Below are 14,189 nucleotides of genomic sequence, written 5' to 3' on the forward strand. Positions count from 1 at the left end.
AGGGTAACAGAGGTATATTGGCCCACTTTAGGATTGATTTTATTTTGGCCCACTTTGTAAAAATATCCACCAGATATTTCAATATCTTTGAAAAACTCTTCCGCAATAGGTAATTTAATGTGATTAGCTTTAAATTGATGCAAAATGGGTTACTTAACATCGATAAAATTCGATAAAATCGATAAAGTTTGTTAGGTGGGCCAAAATATATGAAGTGGTCAAAATACCTCTGTCACCCTACTAGTGCTTGTTCTTGTCATTTGTGATTTTGTCCTCGACACCTTCTATTGCCATAGCCGATCGTTAGTTCTACTATGACAGTTACTGCAATCCTTCCGAACAACAGTTTTTTTTATTGTTTTCCACCCAATTGTTTTTTATCTATATTAAGTTCTATAATTAAAACGATTGTGTTTAAAAAAACATCAGCCATAAGTGGTGATTTTAAATATGGGGTTAAAAAAAGTTATTGCAACAAAAACCCTTCTTAATCCACCTAGTGGTGTGATGATGCCTTTCTCTTCTTTCATAACAGTCTCATGAAAATATATTTCATACTTTTATTAAATAATTTCGGATACTAATTTTGACACCAATTGATTCAGATTGATTAGAATAGTTCACAAAAGCATGCTTCAGTGTTTATGGCACACAGTCAGCATCATTTTTCCAAACTAGTGCTTACATTTGCGTTGCCTATTCGTATGAGAAAAGTGATGCTAATCTAAAAAACGTGCTTAATCCACCTATCAGTGAGATGATACCTTTTTTTTATCAATCCGCATGTGTTTTTTTCATGAATATTCTTCGGTTTTCATGACATTATTTTAATGACCGTCGTTTTAAGCTGCAATTTGAAATTTTAATCACTCATTACTCTATCTAAAAAGGTTACAATCGATTAAACTTTTCATGATATGTCGAAGTGAGTTCCACTTTAGAATTTACGGTAATTTAAGGTACTTCCAGAGCAGGTATTCAGGAACCAGCATAAACCAAACCGATTCGTATGGCCATATGACGAATAAATTGCAATAGTTTTGAGTCCAACTTTCAAGCTTTTCGGGATTATCATCTTCTATATCGGTTTGAATTTTAAAATTTCATCCTCCTGTAATCCCAGAATCGGAAGTCAGCATTGAATAAAATTAATTAATTTTGTGTGGGACTATAAGTTTATTTTAATTTGAATTTTTTCTGAAATTCGATTTGGCTTTATTTGAGAAAACGATTGAGCTTTGAGAAACGATTCGATACTGGAGCCGGAATTCGAAAATCGGTGTAGCCGAAGTCAGACAAATTCACCTGATTAGTTTACATTTGTTTCAATATGTTTAAAAATCAGTATAGACATCTTTGAGAAATCGTAGTACGAGTTAAATTGTTGGGTGCCCTCCGAATCGAAAACTGAATACCACTAAAACTGAAATAAGTTTATTTGGTTGTCGACTATTCAAATCAGCAAATCTTAGATGATTCTTAGATATCATTTGAATCTTAGATCGGTTCAGCCATCTACGAGGAAAATAAGTTACACAATTTTAATTTCGTTTCACATATCATCCTGTAGTTCCGGAACCAGAAGTCGGATCCAAACATAATTCAGGAACCTTGTTTAGGAGCATACGAATTTTCATATGAATCTGAGTTTGTAGAAAACGGTTGAGTCATCTTCGAAAATAAGGTAAAAAATTGAGTGAAATTATTTGTCACATACGCATTTGCTGATCTCGACGAACTGATTCAAATGGTATATGGGTGTTTTGTTCTTCCAGCATTTATTGCTGTAAGCAGTTTAAATCAATATAATTATGAAATTGTTCAGAATTCGGAAGTACTGCCATCTTTCCAATATGTCATATTCGAACGATTATGTTGCCAAAAACGAACCGTGCTAAAATTGGTCCGAGGCAAAATGTCATGAAAAATAATGCTGTTCACAGTCTTTTTGGTACTTAGAAACTATTGTATGTAACAGTATAAAAAATCGTGTTTTACGTTGCTCCCAAGCCTTTCTTTGCCATACAGCGCTCAGAACTTCTACTGCTGGAATATGGGGGAAAAGCCGTTTACACAAAAAATTCGATTTCTTCGTTAAAAATGGACGGATTTTAACAATCTATGGCTTGTTGGATAGGTATTACCGTGCGAAATCTAAGTCTGAAAACATATTCTGTTTTCAAGGTCAATTGTGACAGATACTGTCAAAAAACTGAAAATTTTGACATAAAACTTCGTATAACTCAAAAAGTAAACATCCGATCTCAAAACCATTCAATAGCGTTCTGGGTGACGGGGAGACCTTTCATTTGTGACTAGTTTGATCAAAATCGGTCCAGCCATCTCTGAGATCTCGACCTCTTAGTTGACAACACACATACATACACACACACATACACACATACACACACACACACACAGACATTTGCTCAGTTCGTCGAGCTGAATCGATTGGTATATGACATTCGGCCCTCCGGGCCTCGGAAAATTTTTCGAAAGTTTGAGCGAATTCTAAACCTATTTTATATATATATAAAAAAAGGTAAAACGAGTGACATTATTTTCACATTTCTGGTATATATCATCCTGTAATTACTGAACCGGAAGTCGGATCCGCATGATATTTCGGAACTTTGTATGGGACCATAAGACCTTTCATTTGAATCTAAGTTTGTTAAAATCGGTTCAACCATCCCAGAGTAATGTGAGTGACATTATTATCACATTTTTGATGTATTATTTTCACATTTTTTATGCATATCACTCTGTATTTCCGGAATCAGAATTTGAATCTAAATGATATTCAGGAACTTCATATAGGACCGTGAGACCTTTCATTTAAATCTGAGTTTGAGAAATTCGGTTTAGCCATCTCCGAGAAAAGTAAGTGACGTTATTTTCACATTTTTAATGCATTATTTTCCCATTTTTGGTGCATATCACCCTGCAATGCCGGAAGCGAAATTCGGATCCAAATCATATTCAGGAATTTTGTATGCGACTATGAGACCTTTCATTTAAATCTAAGTTTGTGAAAATTGGTTCAGCCTTCTCCGAGTAAAAAGGTTGACATTATTTTCACATTTTTGGTGTATATCACCCTGTAATTCCGATACCGGAAGTCGGATCCAAATGAATTCAGGAACTTTGTATGGAACCGTGACCATGAATCCTTTCATTAGAGTCTAAGTTTGAGAAAATCGGTTTAACCATCTACGAGAAAAGTGAGTGACATTTTTTTCACATTTTAATTGCATTATTTTCACATTTTTTATGCATATCACCCTGTAATTCCGGAACCAAAAGTCGGATCCAAATAGAATTCTGGAACTTTGTATGGGACCGTAGGGCCTTTCATTTGAATCTAAGTTTGTGAAAATCGGTCAGGCCATCTCCGAGAAAAGTGAGTGACATTTTTTCACATTTTTAATGCATTATTTCCCTCTTTTTGGTGCATATCACCCTGTAATTCTGGAACCGGAAGTCGGATGCTAATGAAATTCCGGAACTTTGTATGGGACCATGAGACCTTTCATTTGAATCTAAGTTTGTGAAAATCGCTTCGAAGGCGAGCCGCTGTTCTAAATTTTCATCCATTATAAAAATCGCCACACGAAAATTTTTCAACTTCTTTGTATAGACGCCAAACAAAAATTAATCATACGATATGCGTCAAAATTTGACAGAATGTGTATAAAAGTGTTGCCAACGTTGAGAGAATAAAAGTTTACCGATTGGACAAGCGCGGGAATATTAAAATGAAAATTCCGGTTCTTTTTTTATCATAAGGTATATAAGAGCGGTAAAAATCAACGTGTTTTGTCGGTTACGTCACTTATACCATCATATCTCTGGAACCAAAAGTCACAGCCATTTGATCTTTGAACTTGGCCCGACAGTAGCTTTCAAACGAGCCCAAGTTTGTTAAAATCGGTTCAGCCATCTCTGAGAAAATTGAGCGCGTTCAAATACAACGCTTTTTGTCGGTTACGTCACTTATACAATCATATCTCCGGAACCAAAAGTCACAGCCATTTGATCTTTGAACTTGATCAATGGCCGACAGTAACTTTCAAACGAGCATAAGTTTGTTAAAATAGGTTCAGCCATCTCTGAGAGAATTGAGCGCGTATAAATATCTTCGAAAAGTGCACACACACATACACACACACCCACACACACACACACACATACACACACAGACATTTTCCGATTTCGTCGAACGTCCAATTAAGAATTTCTGGGCAAACCTGAAGCGTAAGATCAGTTCCAACAATTTTGTCGCGAATACTGAGGAGGAACTGATAAATGAAACGAAGAATGAACTCACCGCCATGGCGAATATTCCGGTTAACAAGGGGGTATAATTTCAATGCAAGTAGATTGAAATAATTACCTTTCATGGGAAATATATCAAAAGCAATTATCTGTTCTAGCATTTATTATTGAAGAAAAGCTCCAAAAATGAAACACAAATCATGATTCAAATTAAAGCTCTCAGTGTCTCAAAAGATACTGTGTAACTTTCATCCAGATCCGTCTTCTGGTTCCGAAGTTATAGGGCAATGAGTATTAAAACTTTAAAACTGTCATACAAAATTATGCAAAATCGGTACGCATCGATACGTACTGGTACGGAAGAATAAAACGCCACTGCCTAGCGCACAGCGTGCTTTGTTCAATTTTGTATAGCGGCTACATTTAAATCTATATTAACTTGACATAACTGTTTACAAATTGAAAAGGTAGAAAAATCTTCTAGTGATGTTTTTAAAAACAGTAATATGATAAAGGCATCATTAATCACCCTTAGGTGGATTAAAAAAGGTTTTTTGAATGTAAGCGATACTTAGCTATGTAGATTGTGTAAGTATAGAGGACAAATAATGAAGGACATCAATTCTCTCGAACTGATTACATTGCGTCATTTGCTGCAGCATATTGAATGTCGATGCAAGAAATATTAATAAAATATTGTGTTTATTTTGACGTTAATCGATGCTAAACACGTAAATTAGTAGCAGCTGGTCTCAGTGGGATGTTTCGTAAATGTCGGGGTTTATCTATCAGTTTACGAATAGCGTAGAAAATGTGTTAATAAAACATGCAGTTCAATCCCAAATGTTGTTGTTTATAAACCATTCCGGGTTGGTGTGAACTTCAAATCAGCGCAATCTCGCGTAATTCTAATCCCTAATCGACAATGCTATCGCTCGACTCGAACAGATAGAAACAAGCCACAATTCGTACTGCGCAGCCTCCAACTGATTCAACACTATCCGGGCGAATTATGCTAATCGGACTGTTTATTCAGTGATTGCTGTGATGTACAATTTACTTGTTTTGACTGCACGCTGACTCTCTCAGTCCATGGCTGCTCTGTTCCAACACGGCACGATCATTCAATTGTGTCAATTTCGATTTTGATTAAAACCTGCAATTCGACACGATCAAAGAGGTTGTTGTTATTAAATAGTGTCAATCTTGACGTCACAAAACAATTCAGTCAAGGGAAGACAAAGGTTCTCATGGGGTCTGTTTATTTTTCGAGGTGATAAAGCAGTTGAAGTGGAAACTAATCGCGGCACTAATCTTTGCGTCTTGAAACGACAAAATTTATACCCCTTTTTTATGGATCATTAGCAAAGGCGGTCATCGGTCAGGGTGGTTTAACTTATTCTTTGTTCAAATTGTCGTAAGCTGACAGCTACTGCCGTCTACCCTAGTTTGTTACACCTTAAACGTTACAATCGCTTCGGGGTGCGAACATTCAATGAGAGTCAATAAATTTGTCGCGATTAAATTGGTAAGCACCTGGCGATTAAGCCAAAATGACGCAAGCGTATTAATTTGGTTTAAGAAAATAAACCTTGCGCCTTATAAAGTAGCTGGCCGTTGAGGGTTGAGGTTCGATTTGAGGTCAGCGCCCAGCAGTCTAAAGGTGCTAACCGGTGATGTTCAACCGAGCGTGTCTAAATCGGAAGATTGCTCACTGCATACAAACAGCATTCAAGTTTCCAATAAAAACTGCAGTATAGTGATTTGCGATAGTCAACGATGTCAAGCCTAAGCCGCTTGGTGTGTATCTCAGAAGTCGTCAGATTAGAATTGCCAAAGACTGCGATTGCAATTTGTCGACGCTTTACCATATTGGTGATGTTGAAACATGGTTAACTTGCAAATTTAGCCAACTGTGGCTGTCGGTTGTCAGCAGTTCCTTTCGTTTGACACCGATTTATTGCCTCGCTAATGTACAAATACTGTGATCATTTTTCATTCAACTAGAAATTATCATCTCATTTCTCAATTGGTCAATGCAGTCTTGAATAAACTGAAGGACCTACATGGCAACGAAGATTTTTCTGAAACGAGGTTCAGTTGCGCATTGACGATAAGGAATTGACAGGCTCTTCTTGTGGTGGGGCGATCTCTGCTCTAGTTAAGTATGTATAGTCTTATAGTATGCACATCGCTGACTGGGTAATCGGTTTCTGGCGAAATCAGTCGAATATGCATTAATCGAATGAATAAGTTATTGTTTGCTCATGCAAATAGCTGACTATTTTTACTTGCAAAACCACCCCGGGTTTTCGTTGAACAGTGTCTCAACTACCGAGTTGAAACCCTCTCCGGTTAAGTGAATCTTCACATTGAATGCCCGTCTCGGATGTATTATTTCATTAATTTTAATCTGTTGCTTCTCTAAGCAAATTTATTGTAGCTTCGTACATAGATCGAACGCTTTCCGTTTAATGCCAAATCGTTCGATGGAGTATAAATGAATGATCTTTCTGCGAGGTTAATAAATTTCCATCGCCGTTCTTCGTAGATTTGCATTTTCTTGTTAGCAGCTGCTCCGAATTTACTCCTATTGAAAAATGTTCTGTTCCGTTGTAGCTACAGCAAATCCGGTACAATGATGAATTACAGGCTATTCAATTGATGAGAAAGTTGTGCATGAAAAATAGATGATTAGGTCAAGTATTCGCTGGCTTCATTGAGCGGACTGTTTTGCACAACTCTGTTCTATATTAGAAATTCGCAACAGTTTAAAATAGTTGGTTGAATTCCTAAGCATACACCATCGGTCAAAAGTTTGGGTCAATGTTGGTGAAACGTTCAAGAATCCATCTTTCTTTAGAATGTGCTCAATACTGTATTTCTAGGAACATTGCTACTTTTTCATGTAGTGCCACAATGACTGCTCGCGTCTCTACACTTTCGATTTATTGCTCTACTAATGAAACAATAAATAGGGGAAGATTAGGTAAAACGCATCGTCATGACAGTTATCACAATAGATTACTATAAAATTTTGGTAGTGAAAAATCATATCTGGAAAAATAACCAAAAACAAATGATGTCTCTGTTTTGATATTCGTTCCATATTAATTTTTTAAAGATAGGAAAATTATTTTAATTAACACATCTTTGTCAATGCTTCGTTTTTCTAAAATTAGTTCTAATACAGACGATGTATTTGCAACTGTATGGCAAAATCATAAAAGTTTTCGTCCCATGTTTTTATTTCCATTTGGCAAATATTTCGTCTACGAAAAGTCTAAAACTTCCTTTACATAAGAAGAACTGGGGTGCCTTTTGCCCAGTTGTTGTTATGAGTTTTGCTCCGTTGTTTTGGTGCATTAGTTTCCTAAAATTTCATGGGAAATGTTTTTCTCTATGATTCTCAGAAATAAATAAACGAAGAGTTGGGTTTATTATGTCGTAATTTAATTTATTGATTTAAATGCTTTAGTTATCAAAATAGTAAAATAAATAGTTAGTTATGGTATTCTACGAAACGATTTCGTGTACTTGTTTAGCACAAATGGACGTTGCTCATAACAAATTTAATATGTGTTCTTTTTTCTATGCGTCGTTTTGCACAAACTTTTTTAGTGCAATGAATATTGATTTTATTCGTTCAGAAACACATTGGTTGGTAAACGACTGGACAATGCGCAATTCAGGCCCCAATGTGGTTCATAGCCTCTTGTCCAGTAACTCCTATCTCTACCTCCCCGCGGTGCCGGCTGGGGTGCGAGTAACCATAGGAAAGAACGGGTAACCAACCCCGGTGGGACCTTGGTCGTATGCTGACAGGGAAGGGGGGGGGGCTTGCTTTCTCTTTACAGAGAGCAAGCCTACTCGAGCGTCTGTTCCCCATGTTGGGGCGGCTCGAAACAGCGTCTGCTCTCCATGTTAGGAGCGGCTGATTACCGTCCTTGTGTCAGTGTGGGACTCTAAACAGTGCTGGCACGATGGCCCTTCGGCGAGACAGGAGGTTGGTGCAGGCCTAACAAGCTGCCCGGAAAACACTTGTTACTAATAATCAGGACATAAATACCACTCGGAATAATCGGCAAAGACCTACGCGACGAAATAAGGACTACAATTGGAAGCTTGGCACATGTAACTGCAAATCGCTTGGCTTCCCAGGATACGACCGAATGCTGCATGATCAAGGTTCGTTTCTTCAATTACAGCATCATCAATGTGCACTGCCCACATGAGACAAGACCCGATGACGAGAAGGAAGCATTTTACGCGCAGCTGGAACGAACCTACGACAGCTGTCCACGACGGGATGTAAAACTTGTCATCGGCGACATGAATGCTCAGGTTGGTTGGGAGGCAATGTACAGGCCTGTGATCGGGCTGGAGAGTCTGTACGCGGTAACAAACGACAACGGCCAACGATGTGTGAACTTTGCAGCCTCCCGAGGAATGGTAGATCGAAACATCTTCTTCCCCCGCAAAGATATTCACAAAGCCACCTGGAGATCACCTGATCAACATACGGAAAATCAAATCGACCACGTTCTCATCGATGGGCGATTTTTCTCCGACGTCATCAATGTCCGCACCTACCGCAGTGCCAACATTGATTCTGACCACTACCTTGTTGCAGTTTGTATGCGCTCAAAACTATCGACGGTGCACAATACTCGTCGCACAGGAACGCCGGGATTCAATCTCGAGCAGCTACGTAGCGTTCGTACTGCCGAGGAATACGCGCAACAACTGGAGCAAGTGCTACCAACGGAAGAGCAGCTTGGCGCGGCGACTCTTGAAGACGACTGGAGGAGCAACCGGCTGGAGGCTGCAACCGTACTAAGTACGAGGTTATCGAATCGAGGAAATGACTGGTTTGACGGCGAATGTCAGCAGTTGGTCGAAAAGAAGAATGCAGCAAGGGCGAGGATGCTGCAACACCGCACTAGAGCGAACGAGGAACGATACAGACAGGCACGGAACAGACAGAACACGGTTTTCCGGAGAAAAAAGCGCCACCAGGAAGACCAAGATCGCGAAGCGATGGAACAGCTGTACCGCGCATATGATACACGGAAATTCTATGAGAAGGTGAACCGCTCACGTAGAGGCTTCACGCCACAGGCCGAAATGTGCAGAGATACCAGTGGTAACCTTCTCATTAACGGACGTGAGGTGATCGACAGGTGGAAGCAGTACTATGACGAGCATCTTAATGGCGAAGCACAAGATACAGAGAACGGCACAGGAATCAATCTGGATACACGCTCAGCCAACGATAGATTTTCAGCTCCTGATCTGTCGGAGATAAGAGAGGAGATCGGCAAGCTGAGGAACAACAAAGCCGCGGGCAATGACCAGTTACCAGGCGAGCTACTCAAACATGGAGGAAAGGCACTGGCTAGAGCGCTGCACTGGATGATTTCTAAGATTTGCAAGGAGGAGATTCTACCGCAGGAATGGATGGATGGAGTGGTATGTCCCGTCTACAAAAAAGGCGATAAGTTAGATTGTTGCAATTACCGCGCAATCACATTGCTCATCGCCGCCTACATGGTACTCTCCCAAATCCTTTGTCGTCGTCTATCACCAATAGCAAAGGAATTCGTAGGGCCGTACCAAGCGGGATTTACTGGAGCCCGCGCCACTGCGGATCACATATTCGCGATAAGACAAGTACTCCAGAAGTGTCGTGAATACAACGTACTCACGCATCACCTATTCATTGACTTCAAAACGGCATACGACATAATCGATCGAGAACAGCTATGGCAGATAATGCACGAATACGGTTTCCCGGATAAACTGACGCGATTGGTCAAAGCAACGATGGATAGAGTGATGTGCTACGTCCGAGTATCTGGGACGCTCTCGAGTCCCTTCGAATCTCGGAGAGGGCTAAGGCAAGGTGATGGACTCTCTTGTATCTTGTTCAATATTGCCTTGGAAGGTGTGATTCGAAGAGCGAGGATCGACACGAGTGGCACGATCTTCCGAAAGTCCGTACAACTTTTTGGCTTCGCTGACGATATTGATATTGTGACACGTAACCTTGAGAAGATGACGGAAAACTACATCGGACTGAATGCTGAAGCTAGGCGTATCGGACTGGCCATAAATGCGTCAAAAACAAAATACATGAGAGGAAGAGGCTCTAGAGAAGAAACACTACGCCTCCCACCACGAATATTGATAGACGGTGACGATATCGAGATGGTTGACGAGTTTGTGTATTTGGGTACGGAAGAAGAAAACACCACCGCCTAGCCGAGTGCGTGCAAGGTTGCCACATTTAAATCTATATTAACTTGAGCAAACTGTTTACAAATTTAATATGTTATGGTAGTTTATATCAGATGTACAACTTTGCTTCCGCCGTTTTTTTTTCCAAAGTTAAAAGCTTCATTGCGAAAAAGTGCTTACAGATGTATTATTCAAAGTATTGTCCGTCGCTAGCGACAACTTTCTCCCATCTTTCCGGCAATTTTCGGATCCCGGCTCGGAATAAAGGAGTCCTCTTTTGACGCTATCCTTGAAGCAATCCATTTTTCCAACTCTTCGAAGGATTGAAAATGTTGATCTGCCAGGCCGTGTGCCATCGAACGGAATAGGTGGAAGTCAGAGGGGGCTACATCTGGGAAATACGGCGGGTGGGGCAAGACTTCCCATTTCAGCGTTTCCAGGTACTTTTTGACCAGTTTTGCGACGTGAGGCCGAGCATTGTCGTGTTGGAGGATGACTTTGCCATGTCGCTCTTGATACTGTGGCCGCTTTTCTTTTAGCGCGCGACTAAGGCGCATCAGTTGCGTTCGGTAGCGATCTTCTGTGATGATTTCACCCGGTTTTAAGAGCTCGTAGTAAATTGTTATTCATCTTTGAAAGGTTTTTTCTCTTCCACCATCATGTTTGTCTTCGACATCAAAAACACCATTTTTAAACCGTTGAAACCACTCCCGACACGTTCTTTTACTCAGAGCAGCATCACCGTAAGTTTCTGAAAGCATTCGATGCGCTTCAGTTGCATTTTTTTCGAATTGTAACAGAAAAGTAAAACTTCCCGCAAATGGCGAGAATTGGGCACATAAACTGACATTTTCGAGCGTGAATAATACGAAAACAAGAACAACTGCCCCTGAAACGGCGATGACAATTCGTTAGGCACTGTACACACTCACTTTAAAGGCATTATCATCTATGTATTTTAACCAGCCTCAGCCAGTACAGCCACCTATCGGAAAACGGCGGAAGCAAAGTTGTACACCTGATAGTTTCAAATGAAAGGGCTTAAAATCCCACAGAAATGTGGTCATACAAGAAGAAACGATTCCTTTAGAATTGACCAGAAAAATACTCTAATTTGCGGATCTGGTTGGTTGATGGCCAAACGAACTTATCTCGGCAATAGCAGTTTCCGGTTTACGAGAGTACTGAAAATAATTCCAAAATGGTACTGCGTTGATTTATCATAGACGGTTGGATCGAACTACACAAACATAAGTTAAAATAAAAGATTTTATGATTCCATGGATTGCTATGAAATTTCATTCGTATCCGACTTCCGGTTCCGGAATTGTAAGACGAAGATTGTTAAAATTTTTCAACTGTCTCTTAGGTGATGTTGCAGAGAACGTAAATATGCTGCAAAACTGTGCTAAAACTATTCCAATGTGCTAGTATTGTTAGTTGATGACAAATCGAAACGGTTGTGACTATACCGGTCGCCTGTTTCCCATACCCAAAGAAACTTTATAATTGTATTCAAGTTTGAAATGAAGTTTTTGTGACCGAATCCTCTAATAATATATAAAAATATATAAGTTATATGAGAAAGGCATCATTACACCACTAGATGGATTGAAACAGGTTTGTTTTTTGCCATGGCGTTATTATTCTCTTCCGCCGGATGAAATACGCATAAATTGTGCCACGATTACATTTACATCATTAACATTTTCCCTGTATCTTTCAGCACAACGCGTCCTTTTCCTAACGGCCCAAAACTTGATTTCATACATGATATGTCATTTAATAATGACAAGCAGGGCCCCACCAAGTGTCTGCTGTCGATGCTTGCAAAACTTGTGCAATTCTGCTTGAAATCGCATGGTTGACTTAAATGCTTTCTCGGTAACAACGTGATTCCGAAGTTGCTGCTGCTGCTGCTGCTACTTAGTTTGTAATTTAATCATTTCGTCGCGCAAGCGGAAGATCCCAACAACGTCAGTAAAAGTTACCGGTTAGGAAGTGGTTCACCGTTGCACTCTCTACCGTGGGCTCTCGGTTATTAAGGGCGTCAATTTAGTTATGAAAGATGGCGGTGCATAAAGTTAATCTGTACGTTAGGCACTCTAGCTGGGCATCTAATGCTGCTGCAATGCAACGGCAGCCCAGCGTACATCGATTAGCACACTTATTGATTCCCGTAAGCTAGAAAGTAGGGCCTTTCGCTAGTTCAGGGAAAGTGTACTTTGAGCGAAGGTTTATCTTCCGTTTTGCATTAAATAGTGATCTTCCAGATACCAAGTTCATAAAAGTTGTCCTTTCATTAATTTTTGTTTGTCAAATATTATCTTGCTCATTTGCAGAACATTCGATTGCTTGGTTATATGAGAGGAAGAAATGCAGTGGGGTTTGAAGGCTCTCGAAGTGAGGAAATTCTGCTTATTTGGTCGTAAATTATTCACCCGAACACTAATAAATTCCATTTGATTGATCATTCAATTTAATCAAGTCGTACGAGAAAGCGGACAGCTCTGATGAATTTGTTTTCGGAGTTTTGGTTTCTGGCTTCGATAACGAATGGGGATTTTGCGGTTGGAGCGGATTGAATTCATGTTTTGGACAATTCCGTATATACAAGTACGTGATGTGAAAAAATATCCAGCCAGTCACGAGCCAATGAACTCAAGACTCGTGCGTCCCACCTAAGATAGAATTAGAATAAATGGTGGATGATGTTGAGGATAGTGGAGAAGTTTTTCAATCCATCGCCATTAGGTTTCCGCTCAATCTTTCGACAATTGCTTTCATTAAAAGACCTTCTATCGATTGCTTGGTAGGTAAAAAGCAGGATACGATATTTCTATGTGGAATTTTGCTCTTGATGTCTGACAAACAGATGCAACATAATACACAGAAGTATAACAACATAATGGATATTTTTCCGTAACTCTGACTATGCTAAATTTGGTAGACATTGCCAGTGTTAATTGTTACAGCATACTTCGTTTTTTTCTAAATTGATCTAGACTGCCATTTGAAAAATGCTAAACTTTTTTTACCAGCAGTTTTTCGACTGAAGCAGTGTGAAAAACTTGATCTAGACTGAATAAAAAATTGATCTAGATTGATTTTTCACACTGCTTCAGTCGAAAAACTGCTTTAGTCTAAAATCGTACAATTCTACAATTGGTCAAAATTTCGAATAAAAATATTAAAACAAAACTTTTTTTAATCCACCTAGTGGTATAATGATGCCTTTCTTATATTATTTACTTTTCTTAAATATCATTAGAAGATTCTTCAAAAAAAAAAAAAAATTTGAAACTTGATCAAAACTAAAAAGTTTATTTGGGTATAAACTAACAGGGCCTTTCGAATTTGCCAATTTAGGAAGAAATCTCTCGTTTTTTTCAGTTTCGCTTTAAGTGACGGTTTGAAATTTTCAGCACACTTAACTTTCTAGTTCCGGAACCGCGAGTCGGATCCGAATGCAATTGAATGCAATGCAGCTTATCGAACCACAATTCTCTTTCATTTGAGCCTTAGTTTGTGAACATCCGTGCAACCATCTCTAAGAAAATCAATTGAGTTCGGTTTTGAAGTTTTCGACCACTATTTACGTTGCTTCTGGAACCGAGAACTGGAAACCGATATAGCCAAAGTTAATAAGATTAGCAAGCAACTATTATATC

At 39.3% G+C, this 14,189-nt stretch overlaps 1 protein-coding gene across 3 annotated transcripts in view; it reads left to right on the forward strand.

Moving 5' to 3' along the window:
• Positions 1 to 14,189, forward strand: part of LOC131428251 (inositol-pentakisphosphate 2-kinase) — a 240,145-nt gene that overhangs the window by 164,842 nt on the left and 61,114 nt on the right. The gene's annotated exons all lie outside the window — the stretch shown is intronic.

The sequence above is a fragment of the Malaya genurostris genome, chromosome 2 (assembly GCF_030247185.1).
Source record: "Malaya genurostris strain Urasoe2022 chromosome 2, Malgen_1.1, whole genome shotgun sequence".
NCBI classification, from domain to species: Eukaryota; Metazoa; Arthropoda; class Insecta; order Diptera; family Culicidae; genus Malaya; species Malaya genurostris.